General features: G+C 40.1%; 1 long non-coding RNA gene across 1 annotated transcript in view; it reads right to left on the bottom strand.

Moving 5' to 3' along the window:
• Positions 1-5,488: 5,488 nt before the first annotated feature.
• The window catches only part of LOC111265171 (uncharacterized), a 36,786-nt gene continuing 15,995 nt past the window's right edge, over positions 5,489-26,279 (bottom strand). Inside the window, exons 2-4 of the long non-coding RNA XR_002683318.2 lie at positions 24,071-24,223; positions 21,159-21,241; positions 5,489-5,861 (exon numbers count right to left, since the gene is read on the bottom strand). This is a non-coding gene — a long non-coding RNA (uncharacterized LOC111265171). The remainder of the gene's footprint in view (positions 5,862-21,158; positions 21,242-24,070; positions 24,224-26,279) is intronic.

Raw genomic sequence — 26,279 nt, 5'->3', positions numbered from 1 at the left:
AGCAGTGTAAGCAATGGACGTGTTCGTGCAAAAAATGGCAAATCTATTGTTTTGAATAGTCTGTCTAAAATCCAGATCAATTAGGGAGCTAGGTATTAGTGAGCTGAAATCATTCTCTTCACAAATCGCATAGTAACGTGTACGACAATAGCGTTAGAAAAAATTTATACAGGCTATATCAATATTCTACCTCGATTTAACTTGTTGTAATAGTTGTTATTGTGAAAGGTATTTACAAAGTTAAAAGCACACATCACTTGATAGGGCCACGGATTCGGCTAACGAAAAATGTGAAATATTTCAACAATACTTGGATGAAGCAGTCGCAAGGGGGCTTTTCTTTCCTTGGGCTACTTCGCCTAGCTTCACTGAGGTACAGTCTAAACAAAATAACAATAGAAACGAAAAATCGGCAGGGGTAGCAAATGTAGGACCAGCACTCGGCCCATATCTCTAAGATCGACCTTGAGTCAAGGACGCTTAGGAAGAAAGAAAGGGAACGGAGGGACTCTCGTTCCACACCCAGGCCTGTTTTCCGTAATTTCTAAAATTCGCAACATTAACAGCGAACGTGAATTGGTATTCAAGCGTTTTTGCAATGTTTCCACTAGTCACCTATGCAGTAAAGTAACTGTAATTTTTCTGTCTGTTTTTCTATCTCAGAAAGAGCAAACCAGCTGTTAATGTAAGGTACCGGCTTTGTCAATGTCGTGCTGTAGAAGATCATAAAGGCACAACTCAGCCCTGTCTATGTTTTCTCTTCTCTGACTATTTGTTAGCTCTAACATTAAACAGATATTGAGAACGCCAGCAATAAGTAGATATTAGGGAAAGTATTGTTAAACGACTTGTCCACGTCTCTTATAGGCGGGCTATTACAAACACACGTTTGTTCGCTAAACGCGCATTTTAATGAAAAAATTAAGTCTCATTTATTTAGTATCGCGTCACTATTTATTCAGCGTAGGAAGCCTCCGGATAAGAGCGAGGATACGCAACTTAGCTTTGCTGAGCTTAATCAATTTGTTTGGAACAGCCTCAAAGACTAAGCGTAAGCCTCATTGAAAGGAAGTTTTCCTCTTTGGGACGGGCTAGCACGTCGACATGCTGAACATCACGAACCTTAATCATATTACCACCACCTTTTTCGGAAGCCAGTATGAAGATTTCGTAGAGTATTAGAAGCTATCCAAATCATCAAGCGTGCTGCCCTATACATGTGCAGAAAAAGACGCCCGCCTAACTCTGCCTTATGGAATGCCTTATGGCTACTTATCATGGAAGCCTTCATTTAACTTGGACTAGAGGGTTAGCAGGTCCTTTCCGTAATTCGTCTTTCATGACGTGATGTAATCCGTGACGAAGATGGTGTGTTTTCTTGTAAACTCCACCTTTGAAATGAGTCGAAAATTACACACGGCGTATCATGAAGAGTAGTGAGCGCGAGCTTTTCTTCAGGCAGCCTGATTGAGCGTAAACGCCAGAAAGCGAAGATCGCTTTGCTGAAGCTGTGCCATTTTCGATGATAGCTAAATTGTAAACCTACCACCTCAAATGATTCTGCAATCGAATTGGGCCGCTACGATATCCGCTATTGTGCACGAGTAGTAGCTCTGTGCGCGGAAAGCGTCTATTAAACTAATGATCCTGCCTGCAATTGGCAACTATCCGACTTCCAGGTAGTGATGAGGTTACGGGGACTAATGCTGGTGTATCGTCAAATTTCTGCGGGGCAATTCAGGGTAAAGGTCGTTCTTTGTTTCCTTGCGCAATAAATGCAGTGTCCTACCAAGTCGTCAGTTACTGACTAAGCAATTGTGCTTTCAAGCAGGGAAAGCGGGAAAGTTTATCAATGGATCTCAGCTGTATCCACCTTGAAAACTTCTGCACCATAAAATAAAACCTCGATATCCACTGCGGTTTGCTAAGATGAGCACTCGTTTTAATCGTACACTTTCTCAACCAACGATTAGACGAACGAGTATCCGTATATTGGAATCATGTGACTTTAGCAATACAACCCTATGATATTCTGAAATTGACTACAATTTCATACAACTGTTATAGCTTAAAAAGGAAGATCGTTTTAAATCGGTTGCGTTGCCCGCATGCGTGACTTTCATTATGAGTGCGTCGAAAGAATACACAGTATGCCTATTTACTTAATGAAGTATGTCCATTGCTTTTAACTCCTCAACTATTCAGCCTATTAGAATGGAGGTGAAAATGGAACTAGGCTACACGAACAACAAAAAAATAATTATAAAAAAGGAAGCTTAACTGAAAACGACGTCGCTGTCTTCGTCGAAGACAATTGCCATTGCTTCCGCCAGTTGGAATGCTTCCAACTTTTTTTTATCGCTCTGTTTCTTCGAAGCAGCAGCGCCGAACGTCAGTCTGTGGCGCTGGTCATCGCCGCGAATATTCCAAATTGAATCTTCGTTTCGTGCATTTAATGAACGTTTGCTTCACGCTTTCTAATGAACTTTTTTCTTTCTGATCGCGTATGTACTTGCCGGACCCCTTGCTTGAACCTACCTTGGTAGAATACCTTCCTGACGCTCCCTTCCTCCTTACGTCCCTTGGCGCAATTCCTAGAAGACGGAAAAGCAGAGAAATCACCTCGCTGAAATTGGTGCGGGAGCGTATGTATGTCGACAGTCGGCAGGGGGCTGCTGCCGACGGAGTGAAGGTGGCAGAAGACAAGAAGCGAAACATCTGGCCAGCCCCACTTGCAATGGGGTAGGGAGGCGACAATGTCTGTTATACCCTGTGTGCGTCTGAATGCGTCACTTTTTCTCCGAAAAAGGAGCCCAGTTTACCAAAAGAAAAAGGCGTTTCTAGAGTCATCTTCGTCATCAACGGAACAGTTTTCGCGCATCTAGCACACTAGCAAGTCTTCCCACTCCCAAGGACACATATGTACAGACATAGTATTTCTCTGTTGTTTCTTATTTGTACTAGTCGTTTCAAAATATTTTAAATTTGCGTAGATATTCTCGCTAGGGGCATACCGTGAGCTGTGTAAGGTCAGAGACGTTCAGCTGGCACGTAACTGAAATGTGTCAGTGCTGATGCGACTGCTGAGCAGTTCATGTAACGAGGTTTCGGCTCACCTTAGAAATAGTTGGCCGTTGCCTCCCTTTTCGTGCCGCTCATTAGTCTGGCCTGTGCAGACCCAAACGAGTCGAGAGCTGGTCCTCTCTTTCTATTAACTATCTTCAAGCATCTCTCATTTTGGCAGTTCACAGGCCGTAAAGACAGCAATATAGATCAATAATAATATTTCAGGAACTGCAGAAACAGTGCCTTAGACAAGATATTAAAGCGTTGGGTATGATAATGTTTTGTTACATTGCATTGACTACTAGGAGGGAAGTTCACGGCGAAAGTAGCTTCACGTATGAGATGCGATTGAGGCGCTTTAGTGAGTCGTTGAGTAAGCAGTGGAGAGCCTATAAATTTGAGTCTGTGTGAAACTTAGGGAAGGTAATTTAATTCAACTCAGACGCACCTTTGTGTAGCAATTCAAGGATCGTTAAAAATGTATTCAAATATAAATTATAAATAACAATATTTAAACCATTGCCAACATTGTTTGTAACTCGAACGACAAGATCCAATATCACAACAAAGCTATATGATTATTCAAGACAAAATCCTTGTCGTATATGAGCCTCGTAAACTATCAGAAATGGTGGAACGCGTCCGTAACCCATGCTCTTTATCGCTCCATATGAGCAACATAGTGTGATGCGGTGAAATTTGTTTGTTTGAATGGTAAAGAAATTAGTATCATTGCTGTCGGAGCTCATGTCGGAGGACTCATATAATTTGTGGATGGGTGCATGAGCCGCAATACATCATACGTAAGATCGCGTCGCTTTCAAACCCTGTACGAAGGTCTACGTTACCACACATAGGAATTCTGCCTATAACAACTTCTTTTCCCAGCTCTGTATAGTATGACAGGATTCGTATAACATTTTGTTGTTACCCCCAGTGATAATGCGTTTTTTTTTTTTTTTAAATATAAAAAGCAATAAACCAACGGTGATCCCTATGAAGCTTCAACCGACACTTTCCGGTGAACCTGAGTTCTTCATTGAGCTTCACGAAGCGCCTGGTCTTGTGGTGAACATTTGATCCGTGACCCAATGCGTTTATCCAGTCCAATTGAAATCGGCTTACACAATGAAGCCTAAGTCCAAACAAGATATGGGCTCAGGCTGAACTGAAAAAAGAGTACTTAGAAGGGGTGCTGTCTGGATATCGTTTTAAGGATGAAAATTCAACTAAGAGAACAGGTTTTGGTACTCCCCTCCGAGTCGCGAGAATCGGTGTTAACATTTCGAGCGTTTAAATTGAATAAATCAGGAAAACGAGTATCGTGACAAAATAGAGGTGAGAATTTGGCGTACAGAACGCAGTGAATTTCGAATACTTCAATGCACTTCTCTTCATTTAGAGGAACTATGAAGAAAGAGAGGCGTTTTATCAGTGCACCGAACCTTATGAAGAGCAACCATCAGCTCGATGAAACGTACAGCTTGCTTTTCTTCTTAATGAAAATATCCTGTTGGTGGTAAACAGGCAGGGACTACTCTGCTATTGCAACGCAACGTTATTCCTAAATTATACGAAATTGTCTTTTCTACATAGGCATAAATAAAAAAGGAATCTTTACAAGTAAATAAATCTGCTATTAACCCATTCGGAAAGACCACGGTTTGATATCCATGCTGGTTCTGAAAACCAATGGACTCGAAATGTGTCGCATTGTCAAATATTATGAATTGGGCAGGTACGAATAAATGCATCAATACCACCATAGCCACGACGGTAGCAGGGAGCCAATTGTTGGATAACATTTTTGAATAAAACACCGAAAGCCCCCGGGGGTCGTCTGGAACCCCTCGGAATCTCACTGTTGATATTAGTCTCTATTTTGTAATAGAGGGAAACGACGCTAGTAACACAGTCGGCATAATTCGAGTCAGTTGTTCAACCTCTGCAAGACGATGCAAAAACACCCGCGCACGCAGCAGATTCGGACGTCTTTACACTGCAGTGTACAACCCTTTTTGCTTCAGTACTATTGTTTTTTTTTTTCGGTAACCATGTCTGTCCAATTTGCCATCCAACAGGGGCAAATTGATATCGGTTTCATGTTTATTTGTCTTTGCGGGACCGGTCGATAGAATATGTTGAGTTGCCTCTGTGTCTTTGCTTGAACGGCCAGCTTTTTGGTTTCCGCCTGGTTTGACCACATTGTGTAGGCCAATGACTACCGAATAGGGTAACGGGCAGACCCAAGGAAAAGCTGGAAATCAGACAGCAACGTAGTGCTTTATATAACAGGTATAGCTAACATAGTGGTTATGTCAATGCTATTCATTGCTCGTGTTAGCTTTTATTTCTGTTTATTGCTATGTAAAATTCACAGAACGAGAGAAAGATCCTATCGTTATATTACATATAAAGTTGCTCGTTTATCACACTGTACATACATTTTGTTTACCTCGATTTTCTTGGTAGTTTGTTCAGATCCATGATCAGATTAATATATCCACGTTGAAGAACTATCTAGGTTTACTTATAGGTCTTCGTCTTACTATCCTTGAACTATCACATATGGGATTTTATAAATAAGGCAAGATGCGGGCCTATTTCACGTGTAATGCCACCGTTCATGCAAAAAAAATCAGGTAATTCAATACATTGAAATATCCTTTAGGGATCTAGATCATTTGCTCGTTTCCGGGAAAAGGTTATTTTAGACAGATAATGCTGTTTCGTCCACTTATTTCGTCCTCGTCCATCGTAAGTTCACACGAGCGTCAGCATTCCACGGCGCGAACCTAATGACGCATCGCGTCACCGACACGTACGCTTTGTAGTTAGTATCTATAGTTATTACTATGCCATAGTAAATTAGAACTTTAAAAGTATTGTTTTGGTTTTAGTTAGTTGGTGCTCCATCGGTGTTTTTTTCCAATACTCACGACGTATCATCAGGTAAAATGAAATTCCTGGTCCCGTTTTTAACATATATTCATGGCGGTACATCTGAATCTGCTTGTGTTACCTTGAAAAACTATACTGAACAAGAAAGACGCCAGCATGGCCTGAGATAAAAAAAATTGTGTATTGTAGGACAACTCTAATCATTTTCACTAACTACCACATCGCATGAAAGTTCCGCGGTGATTCAAATACAACGATTGGACCTATTTCAGATACAATAAGCCTGACTGGTAAAATCAAGGAAGCCTTTGCTTTTGGAAATTCGATGGAAAGTAGGAATCTACAACCCATTGGGCATACTTTGAATATATAAAAGTTTTCACTTGTTTTTGCGTTGATTAACTAGTCGGCTATACTAATTAACGCGACTGTGGAAATCTGAAAAAGGACGCGATATATGCAAACAAGGCACAATATAATCATCAATATTTAGATTACAGTAGTACGCTCACTCGCTATAAAGACAGCCATCATATCACGCATTGACCTGTTCGTTTGGAGGCGATTGTGAAGCCACGCAGAGACTCATTCAAAGGGGCGAATTCGTCATTCTCAGAAAAACGTTTATTGTACGTTTATGTACGACGTTAGACGCTTAGCTGTTATTTAACAAGTATTTATAGCAAATGGTGTTAGTATTGAGAAGTAAAGCTTTTCCTTACTAGGACAACGCATCGTCTAACACTTCAGACAATAAAAACTTAAGCGGGAGCTTCTTGTCGATTGACCGGCACCCTATTCATATCGAAGGACAAAGATTTTGATTCAATGTAAAGGTCGTTACATTCGTAAATGAGTATGAAGTACAATGTACCAACGACTGCTTGTAAAGCAATGGAAGCTAACAGCCATTTATGGCCTTGCAAGGAGACTATACCGAGAAGCAGAGTAAAATTAGGTAAAAGAGAACTCGTTTCTCTATTAGGCTGGCAGCTGTTTAGGCTCTCTACGTATATATAAGCACTACGTTCAAATTGGAAAAAACTTTAGCGGGCATGCACTTATGCAGTACTCCTCGTTCGAGACAAAAGACAGTTCTTTCTCGTAGAGAACAATTAACTCATTATGGTAGAGCGTTTTCGCAGTTTGGGTAAAGATTACCTATTATTGAGTCTGTCTGCGTGGAATGAAGCCTCACTTAGACAATGAACTCCTTAAATTAGCCCAATTCGATAGTTCATGAGTTCGACATCGGAAATACGTAAATGACTGCACCAGAAGCCGAAGCAAGCTGAGCACAGTAGAGAGGAGAATCGTGATAAAAAGCGCGACACAAGAGTTAATCTTTACCGTTCCAAGGTGCATTTCGGACTATCGTTCTGTTTCGATAAGGTCGTTAACGAAATAACAATGTAATGCGAATAGGACTACCCTATTGCAGAGTATTCACTAAGACCTCAAGTACACATAGTATGTGATAAAGGTCAAATGTTTTCTGAGGCCAATAAAGGCAAAAGATTCAATCTGCAACGTCTATTCCTCAAGAATAAAGAAGGAGATCATTTTAGACTGTTTCCTGACGAAGAGTATTTATCCTCCATACAAGCATCAAGCACAGGATCGATGACTGACTTGTTCACAACCCAGAAAATGTGCCCGTTGCAGGTAAAAATAATTTTCCGGTTAACGTTAGTATTTTGAGGTGTAATGCACCATGCGGTGTATATATACTATACTCGTTCTGAGGAATTGTATTATTAAAAATATTTGTTTGTTCAAATGTTTGAAGAAAAGCATTTTGTCTTTCAACAAGATGGTGTATCGTCTGACATCAGTCGGTTAATAAAGGACTGACTGTTTGAATATATAAGTACATTCTAGAATAGGCACATATGGTCGCCAACTACCTCAGATTTGAGCCCGTTGGATTACTACGTATGGAGCGTGATTAAGCTAAACTCCAAGATGTCTTGATATGATAGTCCCAGTTTTCCTACTCGTGCTTTTACGAAGATATTCGCAGAAGGAAACATCTTACCCCAACCTGTGAAAATCGTTTAGGTTTTGAATAGGAGCCGTAATGGCAGTGCATGATGGTTATAGTGAGCAAGCGTTACTGCTAAGAATGATCCTCTTAGCAATAGCAGAAAGTTTCGTAGAAATATCTATTCTTCTTCGGTTACGGTTTTAGAAAAAGAAAAGTTCGAGTTTAGATGGGCCACTTTGTTTATGGTCTATTTGTCCTGCTTCTGCTACGATCTAAATTGATACATTTCTTACGTTTGACAATTCAAGTAACGTTTCATACAGGAGATGCAAACGTCCGATAAACCTTTGACAAGGACATTTTCAGCACGTTTATCCTTAATGCTCGTCCCTCACGGTGTCCTTCGAGTGATACCAGGTGTTATTTTGCGCGAATGAGATGGGATAAAGAATGACTGGTATCTCAGCTTTCCTTCGAATAATTGATCAAATGCAAGCAAACGAAGCATCTCGCGCTGCCTGGCTACCACAATGTCCACACTGCTGTCAGCCGCGGGGCACGCTGACATCACTTTGCTACCCGACCAAAAACACGGTCATAACGTAACTGGCTTATCGCGCTTGTAAGAAAGATTTCAACCGCTTAACCTTCACATGCTGCAGGACATTGTTGTCAGCTTCTGTGAGCTGGATGCGTTTTTTTCACTAGCATATTAAAAAACATAAATGCACTATCGATGTTTTAAATATTACCCCTTGACGTGACTGTCTATGGGCTTTTATGGTATACATGATATCGGATTGGTGCGTGTTTTGTACCGGTACCATTTTACCGACTTCGGTAAACTGAAATTTCACATCTTATTTTATATATGTAATTTCTTTGAACTATCGCAAAATGTAGGTACGGATCGATAATTAGAATTCCATAGAACAGTCGCCTATGAACACTTGGGTTTTCATTGCTCAAGAGCCTTTTATCTAATTAGAATACTACTTTAATGTGTTCCTGGCACATTTCGTATAACCATTTTCGCTTTTAATGATTCTGAATATTGTTTATCTTCACTGTTAGTAAGACTTTTTTACTCTTTTTAGTCTGTTAGCAAGCACAGGTTCGTAATACACAGTTTGTTACGTAATACAATATTCGTTTGTTACGTTTGAGTACAATTCAAGAGCTTAACATTTATCCTTGCTCTGTGTTAGACAATTTGGTTGCCCTTCGCTATTACTCAGTGGAGCAGCAAATTTTGCTTATTTATATATATATTTGTGTTTGGAATTTGTTCAGAAAGGTGGTATTCACCGTTGAGTGCAGGAAGTGCTCGTCCCTTCATTTAGCTGCTTTTCTTTGTACATTGTATGAATAGTGTATATGCAACAGCTCTAGGAAGTTGAAGAACTTCCGATGGGTTTCGGCCAAAGTCGCTCAATTTTTGCATTTTGTGTTACCACGATATTTGTAACTGATAGTAAGAACAGGAACTGTGGATATAAATTGTATAAATGGCCTAATTTTGTGCTTTGAGGTTAATTGGCACGAGAGTCTACGTTGGTACAAAAATTGTTTTTGTCCCGTAATGCTGGACGTTAGAGCAATGGTCGCGACAAACTCGATATCGACAAAACAACAGAGGCCTTCAATTAGCGTAGTGTTGTTGTTGTCAACGACAACAATGGAGAATCAATCGTTTCCCCTTGTAGTTCGTCGCAGAGCAGGCTGGCGACTGCGCAGTGGTCAAAGATCATGAAAAGCCAAAAAATATCTTGAGATCCGAAAAATTCAGATTCTTCGAAAGGTTAAAGTGAGCTGAAACATTTGATCAATCAAGTACTACACAGTGCAGTGACAAGTTCGTTGTCGTTCTGGTATTTCCATGAGCCCAAAATGATATTTAGATATAAAAATATCGGCCTTGAGAATACGTCAATTTGGGCATTAGGTCGTTAAATATGACGACCAAACCATTTAAGATATGAGAAAAAAGTTACGACATAAATCAAGATTGCGCTTCAAGCGGGCAAACATTTGTTTTTTAAAGTTCTACGGTTTGATAGATTTCTCACCGTTAATTTTTTAACTAATTGTATATCCCTTAGGTTTCCTACTGATGAAAATGACTGTCACTAGCTTCAATGCTTAGCTGCTTTATGATATAATATAAAAACTTCGCATCTATAAATTACAGGCCAATATTCACTTCGCTTGCGTCCTTTTATACTGGATTCGAGAAAATCTCAGAGAAACTAAAAAGTAATTTTTTTTCCTTTTTAAGTGCCTGCTTGTCTAATTTTCAAGCGTATCCTCTCTCTCTTGCGCGCGTCGATTTGTTTCTGATAGCACTAATAGTCTTAGAACAGCTGAATCAGTCTCGCAATGTATTTAATCGCGTATAAGACCCATTTTAATTATTGGGTTAACACACACATATGACGATCTTTTTTCCGGTATGCCCTTTTCTAGTTAGCGCTTTACTGTTCGCTTAATCCTATATATCACTCAAAAACGCTTTTTGCTCGTCCATAAGCCAATTGTAATTTCGCTGTATAGTGAACAAAATTTTACCGCGAATTCAGATTGGAAAAATTTCCCGGTGGAAAAAAGGGCATTTTCGGCATGTTGCTCTGTTCCGCCTTTCGCGGAAGTAAAAAAAAACTGCCGAAGCAGGCCCGGATATTCAGGCGCACTACGGTGTGGCCTCCATTCGAAGGAGCTGACTGATGCTGGTTTAAACGATTCGGTGATGAAGCTTCGAGACAGGAGGACGTCATCCTGCCGGTTATACAAGACTAATGAAGACTACCAAAAATGGCACTTTTGGACAAAACTGAACAACCTATGAATTGGCTGAGAAGGTGAACTGAGGTTAGGCTGTATCCATGGGATTTGCTCAAAAAACTAGGGGCCTGGGTGCCCTTTAAACGAATAAACGAACAGCACAGGGAAAGACGCTTCCCTATGGATATTCCTAGTGAGGAACGGGTGAGGCTATATAACAGCAAAGACACGATAAACAGGATAAAGTCGTCCTTCTCCGCCACAGTGTACGAACGCGTCTGACGAAAATAATGAAAGCCATTCTACAAAGGTTGAGTCACACCTATTATCGGATGTACCATATTTTCTGGATCTTGCGCCGAGTTATTACAATCTCTTTAACAACAGATTTGAAGATTTCCGACCAGACATAATGACTTACTTGAGAAATGAAAGAACTTCGTATAGAGTGACAGTGAACTTATAATAAATTTATACGCTATTAAAATTCGAGTGAAGCTTTACGTTGTTTGTTCAGTGAAAACCGCTATTACATATGTACTTACATTGTAGTATTTTGAGTAAGGCTTTAACTTAGTGTTCCGAGAAGTATGCGTTTGTAACATCAATACAACGATACGTTACCCTGATACTACTGAGATATCACTATCCGTAACAAAAACATTCCAAATAATAAGCAGATCCCTTTAGCAATTTTACAATCTTCAATACCTTTTCGCAATATATTGAATATTTAGTGATAATGTTCGCCACTTCACGATCGCTTAGGTGGCTAAGGTCATGGTGGCAACAGAATCTTTTTGCTTGTTTCTTGTAAGTTGTTGCTGTTTTCATTTCTATATGTTTTTATGTTTATTTTTTCGATGTAGCCTAGGGACAGAGAATGATGAAAATTGAATAAATATGACTGTTAGAAAGGCTGGTTAAAACGCCATACGACTAGGACAAATATCCAAGTAGGACGTCCCGTGTCAGTTAACGGGATTTCCATATTAACCTATTAAGAACGTTCAGCCCAATGCAGAGAAACAAGAATACAGTAGAAAGTGATTCAATGGATGACTAATTGCCACCTCCACCGTTGTCAGATCTATTCGGATATATTAGAATGTCCGAGAGTTCTCTATTTTGAAACAATTACCCAAATAGTTTAACGTCTTCTAGCAACACATTGTGTACCTTGGAAATAAAACGTTTAGCTGTAGGAATGAAACGGAAGATATTAGTTCAGGTCCTTTCAAATGGTCTCTCTTACATTTTTATTTTTCGGTGTTTAGAGCCCGATCTAAATCATCTATTTTTTTTTAGATTTTACAAAAAAACTCCTGTAATGATGAAGGCGCCCGTTTCGGCGAATTTGAAGTTCGATCAATTCATTTGTAAGGAGACTCATTCCCCTTGGAACACCTTTACCTGTTGTACTAACGTGTTAACACCGTCGCAATCTTCGACACGCACACAGTTTACAATGGATGAACAGTCGAGGTTTACAGACAACATGTGCGTTTGCGTTCATGTGCTTATCGCCAGAGGCAATAATCCACATGGAATTAACTTGTAAGCCAAAAAGATTCATCCGCCAGATTTGCCCTGTAAAAAAGGCTTTGAGTATACGAACGACTTTAGCTGGCAGCTGAATTTTGGTGGTTCCTGGCTTTTTATTCTCTACCTCTTGTTCCCATTCTCTTGCATGGAAGAAAAGCTTGTGGGGCTAAAAGGTTATAAATATTTAGCAAGTGGCAGGACATTCAGAAGACCAAAACCGGGTCGACCACAGCAGCCCGAAAGAGGACAATGCTGTGTTGAGCATCGCAATCATTATCATAGTCACGACCATGGGCATTAGGCTCCTTCTTAGCTGCCGCTTAGTAGACATGTAGAGGAGTAGAGGCAGAGTTTCGGAGGAGTAAGGTACAGAAAGTTTCCGAGTGTGTCGAAAGGGGCATCTGGATGTGTATGTGTCTAGGGTAAGCAGGTAAACGGAAGCATCATGTAGAGATGACTCAATTCAGGAGCGGTCTGATGAAGGGACTCAAGTGGGCCAAGAGTTATACAATGCGTTAAGGATAGGTTATCCACAATATATGCCATATTACACATGAATGCAAAGAATATACGCAGTGTAAGCTCGCCGCTATATATCTACTAGGTAAGGTCTCGAAGCAGCACAAATTGGCTAGTGGTTGTTTTGTAGAGTCAAGCTATGAGGCTTCAAGTCTGTCGGTGAAGTGGGTTATACGCCGCATATATTTCTGCAATTGAATTATTAATATCTGGGCATAATGTCTGTCCCGAAATACGTAAGCTAACTCACAAGTTCGATGTAGAGTTCTCTTAGGGATCGACGGTTGCAGTGAAGCAGCTCTATCAAATAAAGCTGGCTTTAGATGAGCTTGTAGGCTATAGCAAGAAGGTAAGGATAAGGGAGTAGTCCAAGCAAAGGAAAAAGGCGAGCGGGTGGTCTGTTAGATGCCGGGTTGCAAAATCGAACCCCTCAAATGAAGCAGAGAGCGGTAGGATGATGATAGGTTTAGGTTAATCAAAATACAAATCCGGTCCAACAGGTGGTGCAGGTGTTATTATGCTCAATAAACGCGGTAGATGAACGTGATTTTAAAATCATCTATACTCACAACCATATTCTATTGTATCTTGTAGCATAAACACATGTTGTATCTTTAGTAGTTATTAGTGGCCTACATTTAGAAACAGCAACAATTGACACAGGTTTTTTTAATTAATTAGTATTTTTTTACTTGAGCAGAGATTAGGTGGAAGTGCGTAAGTTGACACGCAATTAAAATATTCCTCACAACTTCAGGTCCATTTCCATGTCAATAAATTGAGATTCCTCACTAGGCTCGATGGCCGCATTCATTCAAAAAACGGGCAGACAATACCAAACGGACCCCACCTGAAGGACGATACTAATCTTAAGGAGGGTGCATAGCAAGCAACAAGTGATTCTTATTGCAGGCCTCTACCCACTTGCCTTTACCTTACTTTAGAATCCTCTGTAGTAATCTTGTCCGAGGAGGAACAGCCGTTTCAATACAACAAAACACAACATAACCGTATGCTTAGTTTTGGTTGCTACAATTCAAACCTATTGTATGCGACATGCGTAATAACTGTAGAAGATTCCAACATTCCAACAAAATAACCTATATAATCTAACAAATGGGCAGACCAAAACACCTTCAAAGTTATCGCCGACAAAAACACCATCTCATCAAGAGTCCTATTCGCGTTCTTTGCGAAAATCAAAAATGCCTGTAGTCTCAGGGACCTTATCAATAGAACTGATCTGAAAGTCATGTTCACCTAACCAGAAGTGAGAAAGTTTTATTCAATAAATTATTAGTCAATCTATATATTTACCATCATCCTCTGTAACCCCGTCCGATCCCTAAGCTTTCCTCTCTATTATAGTTTGTTTTGCTGAAATTTCAGATTTGTTCTATAGTGGGTTATTTCGGCTGCAATAAAATTGCATCATTTGCATGAACATGTATTGTTGTCGTGTGCTGACCTAAATTGCGTAACTTTTATGTTTAGAATGTTATGTTTATAAGGTTGTTATTTATTCAACTTATAGGTATAGACTCACACATATATATGTATGTGAATCAGACAAAGATGTGAGTGACAATGGCATATTTGGGTCTGATGTCGAAGAACTTGTCTAGCTAGTTTCTAAGACCCTCTTCATTATCAAACGTATTACGAATATCATTCATAAGTAATGAAGAAAGTTAGTAATCCATCAGCGAGGGGTCCAAACAATAGATACAAAAGCATTTCCCATTCAAGCTCTTGTAAGACAGCTTTAATGCCTTTTACTTCGTGTGATCTGGCATTGTTGTGTAAAAAGAAAATTTCCCCTTGCGCCATTGGGTGTTGTTCCATTGGACAAGCTCGTTTACTTAGTCGGCCATCTTATTTTTCTTAAAAATTTCCCAGTGTATTCTGATTTTATCTAACGCGAATTATGTTTTTTTTTTTTTTCGAATAGAAAACTAGATATCTTCCGAAACTGCATACTCCTTTTTCTGTATCGAAGTACAGACACGCTGCTTTACGAACGCACCATTAACAATTTTGTGTAACAAGCTGTCATAGCGCTTCGTGCAGTGTACACACAGAGTGCTCACGCTTCAAATAAGTGATAACAAGCCCTCGATTTATAATGGCTGTTCATGGCTCATGTTCTCGGCCATTTAACAAGTTGTTGTAATGAGACAGGAAGGCGAAATAAAGTAGGCATGAGTTATCTACTCTTTCTACCATCTAGCTTTTGCGGCTTCAACTCGAAGCGAAACGTCCTTTCCCACTCAACACCCAACAACCATCTATTTCTTTTTTACAAAAGAGAGATAAACACTTGCGAATGGTACATATGATAAAAGCAAATAAACAGCAAGAGAGAAAGAAATAGAGAGACATTTGAAAAAAAAAAGAAAAAAAAAAAAAAAAACGCTAACATTGCTGCGAACTAGAAAGTCTTCGAAAGCAGGTTCCGGATTCAGCTAAACACTTCATTTTGTATTTTCTATGCTGTGAAGCTTGAGGCGACAGCGTGATAGGTATGGAGATCATTTACTGTTTTCCATCTCATTTGCCTTAACGATAACTCTAGAGCAACTAGTAGACTTCGTTAGTCAAGCGAAAAGGGCAAGCAATTGAGATATCACGCGATGGAGATATATCAGTATTCCAACCTGAATACCTGTGAATTGGCCCGTACATTTGTGCTAGCGAACGTGTCCGCATACAACGCAGTAAAGAGGACAAGAATGTTATAAAAAGAGCAAACCTCCTCATTACGAAGTAGCATGATAGGCGTTTATTACAATCTTGATATATTCCATCTGCATCGTTCAGTCGGGCGGTATCTATTTACATGTGTTGAAGTATTCAAGCGCGATTGGTACAATGGCGTGATATAAAAGTGGCATCACAGCATCGCTTGAGTGCTGATCGGAATAAGTGGGGCTATATAAATGCCGGCACATTCAATAAGGGGCAGGAGTCCCCTCGAGAAGCTCGAATAGTCTCAGCTAGAACCGAAATCACAGACCGACTGAGAAACCAACGATGCCAGGACCAGCGCTACCGCATTATACACAACTGTAAGCAATGTACGAGAACCCCATCTCTTGCTAAGAAATGATGTAGTAACGATTTGCCAAGTTACAATCCGCCTTTATGTACATACCCCACCCATACACATATTACAAGCCGTCACACATTCATGACTAATCCGTGTTAATCGAGTACGCCTATCCAATGGCCATTCGAACTGCTGAGGATTCCCATGGACTACAAACATGCTCTACGACGTTTCTTGTTGACGTAGGCCATCTGCGGCAAAAAATGGTTCACAGTACACCTACAATGTGAAATTCATGAACCTTAAGATCCATATACCCAAATCATATATTTCTGCTAGGCTCTCTTCCTTGCAGGTCTATCACGAACCTATACGATTTTGGAAGTTTCAGCTAGCATAACTCCTTCCATAGATGCAGTTCACTGAAAATTACACATCAGATCGAGCCGCGAGGCGGATTCCATTCAAGTCTTCTCTCAAGGGACCCCGTGGTGATAAGTGCGTGGGTATATGGCACAAGTAATGCATATAGGCCAGGTCCCTAAACGGGAGATTACCTCTCATAGGGTACTGCGTTGCACGCTTCATTAGGAATTTAGAGCAAGACAATCTACTTCTATTTTACTTGTTTCCGACTCACTGCATCCCAAATAGGGCAACCTATTTTCGAAAGTGTGCATTAAAATGCTAATTCTGAATTTGTCTCAATCAGCCTTATAGAAGCCAACTTTTCTTCTGAACCTCATAAAAATGCCTCTCTTCCGTCTGCGGAGCACACTACTGGTAATTGACTGTCTTACTAATAACGATTCAATAATATATGCGTTAAATGTTCCGCTTAGAGACTAATTGCTTATAGCTCTAATGTTCGTAAAATACGGTGTCTGAGTTCGGATTTTCTCTTGCACCTTATTTTTGAGACCGTACCTAAATAAGGTCGGACGTTTCAACGGAACGTCCTGCATGTGCTAAAGCTGTTATTCCTGATGGTCATATTTGTTCAGCGTAACCACTATTCACGGCAATTAAAGCTTCTACCTGTAACCTAACCTACCTAAGAGTCGTTTCAGAAATATTTCGCCTTTAATCCGGAAATAGCTTTTTTTTTAATACCAGCGTTACACCAAGCGATATCGGTGAGTATAAACTTGCTACACTATCGCTTCAACACGCTATACATAAAACATTCAAGCGAACTTAAATGTTGGGTTGATAGTAGGCCCAAAAGTACACAGGCTCAAAGTGGCCAAAAAGTCCAAGAGGCGCAAAAAGGCTTGTATAAACGACTCGATTGGCGATCTATGATTTCCTTTTTAAAACCGCTCTTAATTTCTGTATCAAACAGCCAAGTGTACTACGAACAGCTTAGGCAAACTTGATTCATTTCCAAGCTCTTTGAATGAAAATATCTATTGAAGACTTTTCGTTTTGCCTCATTAAAATTTTTTTAAACTGATTTTCGAGAATCCGCATAAAAACTGTAGCAGTAGGTAAATCGTCGACTAGGCACAAAAAACAAACCCTTTTTTCATTTTATTGGGGGTTCGTTTAGTGCGTAGTCTGATCCAATAATGGCATCTTATACAGCAGCGACTTTTTACCCTGACGAGCTGATTGTTTAGTCTGCTTTCTCACACAAAGAATAACGTATGAGGGCATTCCCGTTTGTCCCAATTTACCCCAGCCCGCACCGTAGAAAATTATGATTAGACTAAAGTATTAAAAAAATAAATGAGTCCACATGAAAGTAAATTCCTAGAATATAAAAAGAAAAACTCTTCACTTAGGCAGTCGACTACAGACGAAACGAAGATAAGCGTGTCGACGAAGCCAAAAACCTGATCAATATCCATGTATGTTCAACTCCACTACCTCATAAATGGGCTATATCTAGGGAAGATAGGTTCTGTGGGCTAGAGACCCAGTAAGTGAAACCTCCATGTTTTAGATAAGAAGTAATCGTCGCATAAAATATTAGCTTGAATAGCTGTTCGGTCCTTGCAAGAATACATGATATACCAATGTCCATAACATATCATTAACAAAAAACATGATATCGCTATGACATTGATCGCCGTAGCTCGGACTTATTCGAGTACATAAATGATATAATATGCTGAAAATTTAAGCGAGGTGCTGTAAAGTCACCCCAGAAAAATAAGTACAAGTACATACATCGCCTCTCGGTACATCTTTTCCGGCAGCGACTGTTATAGCCTCCTTCACAATGAATCACGAAGATGCTCAAATAAAAACTAACACAATTTACATTGAAAAGCTAACATACGTCAATAGAAAGTACAGACATACACAGTTTCTAATTGTGCTTTAAGTGCTACTTGAACGACGAAAAATAGCAGGTATATTTGAAAAAAATAGGTGGGAATAATCATCATGACTGGACTTCAAGGCGGCACATGAATAAAAGCCAAAAACTTATGAGAACATGAGAGAGATAAATACGTGTGACGGTAAACATATTCTCGACAATATATACATATATATAAGTTAGTTATCAGTATTAACATTATTCATTGGCTTCGAAATGGTCAGGATACCTATTATTACTATAGCGAAGTTCTGTTGAACTGGCCTAAACATTGCTTGTTGCACCTAGAAGTTGAACCTTAATCGCGCAGGGTGAACAGAAAAAGTGTTATAATGTCGACACTATCCGTCAAAGCCAACTTGATCCCTCTTCGCCGCCTTACATAGTCTCGTGGCTGCCTTTGCTAGTCAGTATGGTTTCTAGGCGGAAAAGCGAAAATTGGGGATACGATCCCTTCCCATGTGACCCGTCCAAACAGGTTTGCAAAGCGTTCCAGCGATTGCACCTATTAGCATATGTTCTTCGAAATGCGTCTCTGAAAAGCCGAACACGACGGAACTGTACGTCTACGCGGACACGAAGGCGAGCACTGTGACAAGGGTTCTGCGTCCTTTTGATGTCATCTAAGGAATTGGTTTCGCTCTCTTAAACGTAATCGCTCTTGAAAGGTACATTACGGTAAGAAAAGACATCATCTACACTGAACACATTTCAGGGAGTAAAACTATATGACTTTACAAAAGTTTTGTGAGTCTCGAGAAGGGCTTTTCGGCACTTCCCTATTAAAGCTCACTGTGTGCTCGAACGACATCGTTCCGAGTTTCACCGTTATCTAACAAAGCTAGATGCTAAATAAGCCATCATTCAATCCGCGATGCTTAGCTCGGCTTCGACCTAGTCATCATCCGTAGTATGTTGCTAGTACAGCGTTTCGACACCGTGTATTAGGCACACGATGCGAATGTGCGTATGTTGAAGCGAAGTCGTTTGAAGTACCAGTAACTGCAGCTTCTTACATGGCCTTGAGCTGTCATTGCAATATGCTTTCACTCATTCTTAATTCACGAGTAGCTGACCTAACGGAATGGTGTCTATCCGCAATGGTCGCAGCTGTTTGTTGCCAGCGTCGGCTTAAACCCTGTACCCATCTGTCACTGTTCTATATGTACGAGCCGTTCTAAGATTTTCAGTGATCCAGCAGCTAACCTCTAGAGCATCCTCTTATGAAACGATTGCTCCTGCCCGAGCCACGGCGATAGGTGGTAGCGAAGTGGCAACGTTTCGAATGGTTCTTCGATGCACAGAATCTAGCGCTGGTCAACAGCGTTCAAGTCATCACGGAACATGGCAGAATTTAAACATGAGTGACGTTCTGAAGCTTGGAATAGCTGTCGACGAAAATACAGTTGTGCATGCCGCAGTGTTACTAAATGAACCTGTGAACTCCGAGTAATAAACATGTCTATAGAAACTTGAACTGATGCCACGTTCAGAACTTGATCCCATAGGATAAGAGGTGTTAAGTCTTATCAACAATAACGTTCCTCTTCGACGGTGTTCTATCAGAATATCTTGATGTCAGAGGTTCTTTCAAAAACAATTTTAGAAACGTGGCATACGATACATTTGTTTAGCAAGAAAAATTCTCAAATATATATATATATATATATATATATATATATATATATATGACTACTACGGTAAGTTGTGCTTAGAAGCAATATCAATTACTTCGACGATATTGTTTTACAGGCTCGAAACTATAGTACTCCATATAGTAGCTTCCATAGTAATCATGTGATGCAACGATGTAACGACGTTTATATTACATATATAAGTGGTATTAGGTTTTGCTTTTTTATAATTCAATAAAATTTTGATAAAACACGAAAAATACAGTGTTACCCTTGCATTGAATTTCCGACCCGTCTACCCCTAGAGAAACAGGAAACATTAGTTATATTATAACTTTAAATCAACGTTTCCTAACTATAGAAACGGGGTAGCCCATGGAGCCCCCGTCCCATATAGCTCCGCTTTCCTCTACACACAAGTACAAACGACTTCTATGAGCTGTTCATCGTAAATGGCATGCGTCCGTCTAACATTTTTGGCAGTGGACAAAAATATGTTTTTTTTCTTTGACAAAGCAACACACTCGTCATGGAGCTAAACAATATGTCGATTACGCAATTCGAGCAAAGACCCCAACCTCTACGTGTACGAGGACGAACCTTCCACCCTCCAAGGTTACAAACTTCATTCTCGCTTGAAGTCGACAACGTACATTATTATCACTTTTCTTACGGCACCTGAAGAACACTTTCAAGAAGCAGATCGAAAAATCATCAATGAGGCTTCAATTTTACGTGCTCAAAGATTCACCAAAAAAATGTTTTTCTGATACATTTAGCCTTTTGACAGAGAAATTAATTTAATTAAGAAAGGATTATTTTTTTTTCAGTATTTTCGCAACATCACATTTTTTTGGTTGTTTTGAACCCCCACATCTTTAGGATCTTTGGCTTAACATTCAATGAAACTAATTTTCTTCTCCCCTCAAGAAACATATATCTACTAATACTTACGGTTATTCTTGAAAGGTTATTGGAGGGAAAAATAGTAAAGAAGAGACACTTTGAGAACGATTAGAAAGTGGTTGAATAACGTCAAAACGAATGTTGTAATCGCGATAGAGAGTGGTAATATTGAGAAAGCATAAATCAGGTTGAAACTTGTACGGAATGGCACCCCTGGCAAGCAGAACATTTTGTCAGATCCACTCTTGAAAGCACAACCGGAAATCCTAATTTAGGTGCCAATTTTTATATATATACATATATATATATATATATATACGCCTATATAGGCGTTTCACATATAAAGCCCAATATATAGTATTATTAGAATTCTATAGCAAACACCGGTGTAGTAATTATATTTGATATCTGCACAGAATCCCTTTCGGCCCGAAAGTATACCTGCAGGAGAAGATGCTTCACCCTGGTGTTGTGCAGCCTGTCGCCATCTGGAGTAGGCACAAGTAGCAAGTTCAGGCTTTTTTCTGGAAAAAAATTTGCGTTCCTTTTAGTTACGGGCAAGATGTGGTCTTCTATAAAGCATATCATTTGACTATATCAATGCACAGTTTTCTTGTAGAAGCGGAAGGTGCGTATATGGTAAGTGACCTATTCAACCAGCCTTACCGACCAGGGTCGATAGGGTATGAAAACTGGTCATCCATCAGAAAGTACTATGTGTTCACGGGCCGGGCAATATTTCTTTATTGAAACATTTCCACTCACCTTGTCATTAATAAACGCCCGTTAGTCACTAAATGGTCCGATGGCTTTTAGTTTTTAACCTCTACATATAACTGCCGAGAAGACTCTTAGTAAGGTTAACTCAGTACTTTTTTCCACAGTCGATCCCCTTGTATGAGGATACGTACACGAAGTCAATAGGCTTCTCAAAGGTCCATTTAATATCTTACATAAAGGCATATATTTCTGAACTCAGGACGAACTTTGCTTCAGCTGACTATGTACTGTCTAAATACCGTGTCTTCTTGCCAATGTACCAGGACTAACTTAGTTGATAGCTTCTATTTTATCACGCCAAATAGGGTCAAACATGCTATAGAACTGATTCCCTTTTAAAACAAGGATTTAGCACTTAATTCCTCCTTAACTTACGACTCTGATTTTGTGATCGGCAAATCGGCCATGTCAATTGCTGCTGCTCCCGGCCGATGCCCCTTCTCATGAGCAACAAAACGTGTTTGCTATTAAGAATAACGCACGTCGTTTCCTCTGGCAGGAGCTTAGGTTAATAAAAGCTTCTCTTTCTATTTACCTTTACTGTTTACCGGGTCAGACACACACATTGACGATTGATACTAAACTGGAACAACCATAACACATTTATCTCATTCATAGGTAAACCTCGAGCAGAACACTAACAGAACTATGTCTTTCGATCACAGACAATATCTTCTAAAGTTAAAGGTGATCTGAAGATCAATCTTAACCATTATTGAGACTTCGAGGGAAAAAAAACCAAAACCATGAATCTCGATCACCGAAAATATTTTCTCGTTATATCGATAGCTAAAGGAGCTCACCATCGAATTGTGCGCACGAAGTGTCGCTTATCGCAAAGTTTGGGATTCATATATTACCCTTTTATTAATATAGAGCGAAGAAAGAGCTTCAAATCACATCAAGTCCAACGATGGCGGAACAAAAATTTATTCACTTTACAATATAGTTCGGTATAAAAAAAATGTTTGTCTACAATCTTCAGCTGGAGTTGAGGAGCATAAAGGTACTAGAATAACACTTCACTGCTCAACACAAATATATCTGGGGCCCCTCGTTCTTCTCGTAAAGTACACACCCCAGTGTTCTTCGCAAGCAACTGCCGCTTCCTCTTTTTTTTTCTACGTGAACATCGAGTACACACAAAATCGCAGAACTCATTCCATCGTCTGTTCATCGCAAACTTCTGGTACGGTGTCACGCTTAACGCATGAGCAGCTGCGTATTGAAAAGCTGACATCACCGCAAGTAGAACTGTTAGTTCTGCTGTCTATTGTTTCTACAGCTAATTAAAATGTCCCGGACATTTTTCCGGACGAATTCTCAGTTCGAATGAGGTCTTGCTTGGCTTTGGCCTCAACTGGGTCTGACTAGAAAACGGCTGGTTCCGGCGGAAGCGTAATCCCCTATCATACTACTCAACCAAATGTACGTTTGTTGGGCTAATCCCCTCCCGGCTATTCCCGATGGCCTGATTCAACACGATGGCGAATGAAAGACCAAACAGCCGCCGCCGCTGCCATTCGGACCCCCGGGCGAAGCCCGTTTCGCTTCCTAGGTTTCTCTCTTACCCCGACAGCCATGTTCGCTGGAGGATTGCAGTGTCAGTCCAAAAACTGACTCCACCTTGATCATTTGCATATTGACAATGAACGGAAGGAAGCTGTGTCTTGGCAAATTCGCTTCATGTATTGCGAACAGAACATGCTACTACAAGAACCGGTCGTAGAACAGCGTGGCTATATGTTCATGAGTATGGGACAGAGAAAGAGGGGCACGCTCAATGGAGGCTTTCGACATCCGACGTTTGCATTCGGTTTGTGTTTGGCGTTCGCGTGTCTTACGCACGGTACCGTTTCCGTTGCCCTTGTGGGGACGGGGGACGGGGGGGACGTTGTGCTGCACCAATGGATCTTCGTAGGCTGCATCGGCAGAGCATGTTCTGAACAAACCGGAGATTGCGGGAGACGGGTTCGGAAAACAACAGTATCACACTACGAACGGCGAATGAAACGAATATCGTATTATCGTAAAGGAAACACAAGGCATAAACAATGATCCGATCAAGAGTTTTATTCTTAATTATAGAGGTTAACGAGGGCGCGAAGATTTCACTCGTGAAAAAGAATATAGTGCGCCATAAACAATTGTTGCGTACAGATGTGTCTTTGTATTGGCTGCCAGGGCTTTGTCCAATCAACCCCAATAAGCACTCAATTATATATGTGTATATACTAAAACTCACTCAAAAAAGCCAATGCTTGCCACTTGGAGTGTCGAGCCATATACGATTGTATGCGTCATTTTCTTTTGCTGTATTGAATAGACGACTTTTTCTTATCCGCGAACCTCTTTCACCGTATCTAACGGCCTTCATCAATTACCTGCTTATCGTATCGTCGTTATAACGTCCGTTTAGATTCATTCGAATCGCTGTCTTATTCATATCATGGAAGACCACCAAGGCTGGAGATAGGAATCCAACTCTACGTAAAAATTTTCTGCTAAACTTTTGCTACAACTAGCAGTGCTGTTTGCACTGTTATGCTTCACTCTTGACAAGAGACACCTACCTTATACTGTGAACGTGGTCGGCACCGTCGGCGTCTATTGAAATGAATGAGTCCTCATGTATTGCTACCGTGGCATCTTCTATTTTTGTTGCCTGTCACAGTTCGTCTTCCAACGCTGACGCAGTAAACGGATGCGTGATATTACACTGACGGCTGTATTGGACAAAGATATATTATTAACTACCAGAGATCACAGTCATCACAAGTGGCCTCTAAGTACCGACTGCTACAATGGCAATTCGCCGGGTACGTTTGACAGCTGTTAGTATTATTATTATTATCTATCTATATAACAACTCGGTAGCCGTTTATCTGTCTGTTTGTCGCACCCAAAATTACCCCTACGGTCGTCAGATCGGGCTGCTTTTTTGTGGGTCGCTAGGGGCTCATACTAGGATGATTTTCTCGCAACATCGAGCCAGATAAGTTTCCCCCGAGAAGAAAAGTTTGTTGTTAACTTAGCTGTTGGTCCAATATTTAAGATAACGCCGTCACGTGACTGTTTACAAACAACAAAACGTCGCTAGCGTTTGCTAAATATGCAAATATATGTACGAAAGCTACGTTCCGTCTGCAAGTGTGGTTCAGCAAAAATTGCGGTTTTTCCAGGCGAATTTCTCGATTGGAAAGTTGTAGCGGCGGTAAAGCCGATGTTTGGGGAAGCGAGATTTTCTCATTTTTAGAAAAAAAATTCTACCAATTATTTAAGCTTTGGTAATTTGCCCAGAATAAAGTTAACGCATCGACCCAACCATACGATATCGTCATACAATATGTTTGATATTTTCATTTAGTTCTATATGTACGATTACTTATTATTATTATTATTAGGAAAAGAAAGAAATAAGAAAAAAAGCCCTCAAGTTTTAGTATCATCCCGGAAACAAGATCAAGACATCACCTATACATATGAATTTTATGATCACTTTTCTTAGGTAGATCTAAATGAATTACAAACATACATGGAATAGCTATTGATTGTAACAGAAACATCATTAGGGACATATATATGAAATTCAATGTAACTACTGAGTAAAAGATTCTGGTAAGGTCCTAAAATCAGAATAAATCCCACAATCTTATCAACTGTAAACGTCCATTAGAATTCGATCGTTGCCGTACTCAAAAGAACGTACCTGCTTTAAACCTCAGTTGGCTCTATTCATACGTGTATCAGAAGCAGAGTCCACATTGATTAAAAAAAAAAACCCCGTAATCATAGCCGACATCGTACGAGTGAAACAATTTTAAAGTCGACCCCATTTAAAGTCTAGGGAAGTCCCCTGGCGAATATATTGGGATAAACTAAGTAGTTACAGAAAAGTAGAGGGTTAGGTAGGGCAGAGCGATTGCAATAGCATATCTGTTGATTCAGCTTACAGCTTACTTTAGGCTGGGTGTAGTATTAAAGGATCAAATTAGTTAAATCAACGGCGAAATAGGCGCAGGCCGAAGTATTACGGGGTATTAGGTACTGGGGGTCAAGTTAGCGGAAGTCGTACACAAATCGAAACAACGAAATGAGTATGCAGAACAGATGCGAGAGGGCGCCACATGTGGTACTGAATTATGTTATCACTAGTGAAATATAATTACAGGAGAAAAGAATAAGCAAAATCATAGAAATACAACGAACGACAGCGCCAACTTCTCGAAGCGGCGAGTAGCGCTGATAAACTGGCCACTATCACACGGGAAAACAACATAGAACATAACTAACCCAACAATAGCTCGTAGGGAACAATTGATCTTAATGGACCCTTTGTGAAAGTTGATGCGCGGTCACTGCGCGCAAGCCGAATGGCTGGGATATAGAGGATATTTATGTTGGACATCTGCTATCGGGAAATGTTCGCAACGCGATGTCACCAACATGAGTTTAGCTTGGAAGATTCTATATGATAGTTAAGTGCAATACATATAGGACAGTTATGGTAATGATAGAGCGTGCACATCTTCCTGTAGCACGTAGTTAAAACAATGGGTTAAGGTAAAACATTGGTTATAGCTATAGTTTCAACAGTGTCCTTATAATCGAGATTTGAATCTAAATATTGTTTATTCGCATAAAATCTCGGAAATTAGTTCAACGAAATAACGCCTTTGAACAAAAATGGTTCGTTCATAATGGCTTTTCTAAAGCATTCTTATCATTAAACGACAGGGACTCCGTAACGCTAACTCGAGTGTCAAACGGTAGCCCAAAACG

Source organism: Varroa jacobsoni, unplaced genomic scaffold (genome assembly GCF_002532875.2).
Source record: "Varroa jacobsoni isolate VJ856 unplaced genomic scaffold, vjacob_1.0 scaffold_939, whole genome shotgun sequence".
In the NCBI taxonomy this organism is placed as follows: domain Eukaryota; kingdom Metazoa; phylum Arthropoda; class Arachnida; order Mesostigmata; family Varroidae; genus Varroa; species Varroa jacobsoni.
This window is presented reverse-complemented; position numbering and strand designations above follow the sequence as displayed.